Genomic DNA, 6,000 nt, shown 5'->3' with positions numbered 1-6,000 from the left:
TGGTTTTTCTATCATTGAGAAGGATCAAAAGGCTGCACTGGGCATTTAAAGATTTCAAAAAAATTTCTTGACTGATTCTTTGGAGTAAGTGTACTGCTTCTCAAAAGAATGATCATAAACTGCTATATTCCTCCTTAGCGATTTGTGATTCAAGATTTGATGCTATTTTTAGCAGAACAAAAATCAATGTACCCCCAAGCCAAAGTACAGTATAGATGGTACTACTGAGTGTTAAATTGATAGAAAATATGACCCAGGAAACCACATGTATTCAAAGATCATGCATAATTTTTGAGTGTCAATATTGTGCTTCAAGTGATTTCATTTCACTTCTTTATTTTTTTAAGTTTACAGTTAGATGTGTTTTGGCAAACATATACTGTTGTATAACTACCACAACAATCAAAACGTAAAATAGTTTCATTGCCACAAATGTTTCCTATTCCACTTCACAATTTATCCTCTTTGATCTCTGTCTGTAGGTCAATGTGAATCTCTGCTCTGTCATTTTAATTTGTGTTACTAAAAAGTGACAGCTCCTTTCTGTTCCTAAATAGTATTCTGTTGCACAGATATTCCACTGTATTTATCTACTAACCAGTTGGTGGGCATTTAGATTGCTTCCAGAGTTTGGTGGTTAAAAATAATGCTGCTGTAGAAATTGTTGTACGTGTTTGTGCAAACATATGTTTCTCTATCTCTTGGAGAGAGGACTTGGAGGGACCATGTTGGGTCACCTGGTAGGTGTATGTTAAAGTTTTTAACATTATAATGTGCTAGTTTCCAAAGTAGCTGTAACATTTTGCATTTCCACCAGCAATGAATGAGAATTCCATGTACTGTGCATCTTTGCCAATGCTTAGTACTGCCAAATTTTTTACATGTAGCAATTTTAATGGGCACAGTGATATCTCATTGAGGCTTCCATTTACATTTTTCTGATGACTAGTGATGCACATCTTGGTTGATCTATTTGTTGACCATTCATGTATCTTCTCTCATGATGTATCTATGAATCTTTGACCACTTTTGATCTTTAAGCTCTTTTTTCTTATAATTAAATTATATAGATGAAGATACACACATTTCTTTATATTTCCTAGTACAAGTCCTTTGTTGGATATATGCTTTGTAAAATTTCTCCCAGTCTGTGAATTATCTTTTTCTTTACTAATCTATGTTTTCAAAGAGCAAAACTTTCCACAACCTTTTCAGAAGTATTTTAGTCTGAGTGCACTGTTTCTTATTATTGCTCAGGCTCATGGAGACTTTTGGATACAAAATGGAAAATTATAACATTATTTTTCCGCTTTTATTTCTTTCATTATACAGAAACTAAAAAATTAAAGTGTACTCTGCTTTAAAATGCTCCCTACCATACACCTAGCCTCACTCCTAGTCACACTTACCACCCTTCAACTTCTCCACTGGAGTTTAGCACTGAGAGCTTGAGCGCAAGATATCCCTAAGGAGTTCAATAGTTGACACCAATTTGGTTTGTTACGAAGATCTTGTATTATTTTTAAAGAAGTTGGAATCATGCCATAAAATCATGTCTGTCTTTTAATGCAGTTTCCAAGCTCTTTATTGGCTGATTTCTCTTTATCCATCCTGACCAAGTCAGTTTTTGTTAAGATTGGGTTATCACATTCTTGCCTCCTGCTTAGACTCACAAGGTTTTCTGCCAATCCTTCTAGATAAATGTACCACTACACTTCCAAGACTTTTTTTCCAGACGTGGTTTTCTCAGCCTAGATTTCTGAAGTTCTTACAAACACCATGGTTACTACTCCTTTCTTTCAGCAGCTGATTCTCCACATTTGCATAGGATGGGAATCCGGCTCTTAAGACCAAACTGCACACTGTTTGCTAGTTAGAATGTGAGCTTGTTTTGATCTTGACCCACATCCCTCCATTGTATATGGTTCATTGTATCCCTATACCCTCCACATCAGCAGTCCAGGCATTCAAATGTGAATCTCTCCAGCTTTCACCGGACAAAAAGCCAAGGGTATTCCCTGTCACCGTGCTCACTGGGATATGTGAGAAACCCGGACACTGTTCAGCAGCCTCTGTCTCCTTTGGAATCCCCATGGCTCGAGAGGATGAACTCAGAGAGATGAAAGTTCGGAGAGGGCAACCTGGCACAGAGCAGGCTGTAGCCTTCTTGGCGGCATCCCATTCGCCTTTCCAGCCCATTTTTCCCCTGGGAAAAGTCTTGGTGAGGAATGTGCAATGTGTGGGTGTTTTCAAATCAGGACTTTCAACCAATTTCTTTGATGGCTCCATTAGTTATGCTCATTTTGATCTTGCATTTGAAGCAGGAAGGCTGTCCCATACCGTAAGCACATGATTGCCATAATGGAGCTATTGTGCTTTAGACCAAGAAAACGGCCTGTGGATCATGGGTAGAATGCCAGCAATGACACTCAAACCACCTTTTTCTCATCTGGGTGTCTAATAGACATGAAAATGTAAAGTTACCAATGGCGAGGAGCCATCTCCAACCCAGTGAAAAGATTTCTTTGCCGATTGGGAATCAAATCTGGGCGGTTGCAGTGCCTAATAGATATTCATAGGGCATATAGCACCATTGTCATTTAAATAAGATCCTTTCATGTGCCTCTTATTGGGCTGAGCCCATGAAGTGCTTTGCATTCTCTTGCCTGCTCTAACATAGATGTAGTCAGTGCAGCATATGCCTATTTTTCCTACCATGCCAGAGCTACATGTCATCTGTCAACAGCTGACATTGTTAATAGAAGATCTACACGTATCAAGTGGAATGTCTACATATTGCTTCAATACATGCCAACTGGTTAAATGTAATGTTGCAGCATTATATTTTAAAACTTTCATTTGAGCTCTTCTGGGGTAAATTGGCCCTTAAATGAAAACATATGGAGAGGAGGGATCCCAGGTGCTTCAAATCAGCAGAGATTTGGCCACTCCCATGGATTTTTGGTATATTTGACATAAGTGAAGCTCATTAAACCTGAGGATAATCAGGTACCTGATGTTAACAGATTTTTTTATGTGCATTTATAATCTTCAGGTGTGTCTACAACTCACCCTTCACCTGGAAGGTTAAATCCCCTAAAATTTTGTGCGTATTATGGGCTTCCAATTTTATTCATATTCAAATATTTTAGTTTGAAGGTGAAGCCACATGGCCGGCACTGTACCTCACTGAGTTAAGCCACAGCCTGCAATGCTGGCATCCCAAATGGCCACCATTATAGTCCAAGGCTGCTCCGTTCCCAGTCCGGCTCCCAAATAGTCTTCCTGGAAAAGCAGTGAAATTTGGCCAAAGTTCTCAGGCCACTACCACCCTTAGGGGAGACCCAGATGGAATTCCAGGTTCCTGGCTTCTGCCTGGCCCAGCCTGGCCTTTGCAGCCAAATAGGGAATGAACCAACAGATGGAAAATTTCTCTCTGTCTTTCCTTCTCTCTCTTTTTTTAAAATTTTTATTTTTATTTATTTGAAATATAGAGTTATAGAGAGAGGTAGAGACAGAAAGAGAGGTCTTCCATCTGCTGGTTCACTCCCCAGATGGCCGCAATGGCCAGAGCTGCGCCGATCCGAAGCCAGGAGCCAGGTGCTTCTTCCAGGTCTCCCATGTGGGTGCAGGGGTCCAAGGACTTGGGTCATCTTCTACTGTTTCCCAGGCCATAGCAGAGAGCTGGATCAGAAGTGGAGCAGCTGGGACTCAAACCGGCACCCATATGTGATGCTGGCGCTTCAGGACAGGGCTTTACCCCGCTGCACCATGGTGCCGGACCCTGTCTTTCTTTCTCTCTCTGTAATTCTGGTTTTCAAATAATAAGTAAATAAATATTTTTTTAAAATGCAAATTCAGCAAATAGGAAAAAAATGTCCAATTTATATGTTGGGAATATATGCTCCTATGAATCCATACTATTGAAGACACAAAGTCTGTTCTAGTATGGTTGGATCTTCATTTTATGATATAGTTTATTTCTGAAGATGTATAAAATGTGGGTCTATTATATAGATGTTCATCCTCATTAAGTGGAAACCCTGTTATTAATAAGTAGTGCTGGTGTCATCAGACAAATGAAGCTGTGAGATAAAAAGTAGCAAAGGCAGAGAGCCCTGCGTTCTTCCTCAATGAAACTTTTTTCTTCCTTCAAATTTTTCATCTGCATATTTGGACTTCTCTTTTTATGTATAACAGTTGAAGTTAAATTTTCTTTCTGTAACACTATTGTTGGAAAGCATCCCAATTAATGCCTATTCTGATGAAGTTTACTTGTTGCTTAAAGGTGGGGAACCCAATTTTATATGGTATTGGAAAATCTCTTAGAATTTGAACCCTAAGAAAGCTAAGAATTAGTCTACGTAACGTTTCAGAATGCAAGAGTAAAATACTTCTTGATTTGGAAATAAATTCTTTTTTAAAAAAATTTATTTATTTAATTGAAAGTCAGAATTACACAAAGAAAGAGAGACAGAGAGAGAGAGAGAGAGAGAGAGAGAGGTCTTCTATTACTCGCTGGTTCACTCCTCAATGGCTGCAACGGCTGGAGCTGTGCCAATCTGAAGCCAGGAGCCAGGAGCTTCTTCTAGGTCTCCCACATGGCTGCAGGGGCCCAAGGACTTGGGTCATCTTCTGCTGCTTTCCCAGGACATAGCAGAGAGCTGGATCAGAAGTGGAGCAGCTGGGACTCAAACTGGGACCCATATGGGATGCTGGCACTTCGGGCGGAGGCTTGACCCACTATGCCATAGCACCAGCCCCTGGAAATATATAAGTGTAGTATTCTGCTCTTTTTAAAATTTTATATAGGTAGGTTCTGCCTTAGTAATACAAATTCTGAAACAGGTTCAGGTAAAGAATCTAAATGGATATAATTATTCACTGCCTGTATCAGTGTTTTCTTGAAAAATAGAAGAAGCTTGCTTTCTCAAGAGAGCTCTGGGAAAGAAAATTATTACAGTCAGTCTAAGCAAAAATTAATCTAAATGAAAAGAACATATTCTTTCTAGACATGCCAAAAGAATCACACTATTACTTTATGAAAATTACTCTATGAAAATCTTTTAGAGTAAGATTCATGGAAATTTAATTTTTTAAATTATAAAACAGCCATAGTACATTATCCAAACAATAATAGAATTCCATATAGCTGCCTACAAAAATTCTGTATTTCTAGAATAAATTAACATTTTAGAATCAGAAAGAAAATTTGTGATTATTCTTAAAACATCTGCGGTATATACTCTAAGATTATTTGAGGGAAAAAAAAATCTCTTTTTCTCCTAAACTTCATTCAACACACCTCTTTCTGATTCCAAATTGGCACACTGATTTCTTTCCCCCACTGCACTCATTGATATTTTTAGAATGGCAAAAAATAAAAACTGAGAAAGCAAGCCATGGCCAATAGAGACTTTATTCCAATACCTTCAATGTATCCCAAAAGGGTTGTGGTTGCAGAAGCCAGAGAGCTTTGGAAAGGCAGTAGAGAGAGAGGTGTGGGCAAGAGCGATGGCTACAACAAGCTGGGTAAACCCCTGCCTATGCATCTGAATTGCCTCTCTCAAGTTGTATGAGCTTGGCACACAGCTTCAGTCATCTTCCTGGTTCTTTGTCTGGTAAGCATAATGTGACCTACTAAGTGTAGGTGAGATCGGATAGGGTAAGGTGGCATGTAAAAGCTGCGTAGATCTTTCAGAAGGGAATAAGCTGTTGATGAGAAAGCTCTTATTTCTTGGGTATGTGTTGGCCGCTGAAAGGGGAATTAAAGATAAAATGAATGAATGACAGAAAGTCTTCTTCTTGCCTCTTATCCTTCAAACCAGTCTCCACAATGCACCCCAAATGCTGAGATTAGGATGTGCCCAGCAGTGGCTGGGGATATTGCCCTTTGATGCAGTGGACTTCATTCATGGCCAGGCTTCCAGACAGCAGCTACTCATTCATTAGGGGTTCAGGATGCAGGCTTAGAAGGGAAAAGAATCCAAAGACGGGTCA

Source organism: Lepus europaeus, chromosome 14 (assembly GCF_033115175.1).
Source record: "Lepus europaeus isolate LE1 chromosome 14, mLepTim1.pri, whole genome shotgun sequence".
Taxonomy (NCBI): Eukaryota; Metazoa; Chordata; class Mammalia; order Lagomorpha; family Leporidae; genus Lepus; species Lepus europaeus.
The sequence above is the reverse complement of the archived record's forward strand: the minus strand, read 5'-3'. Positions refer to the sequence as shown.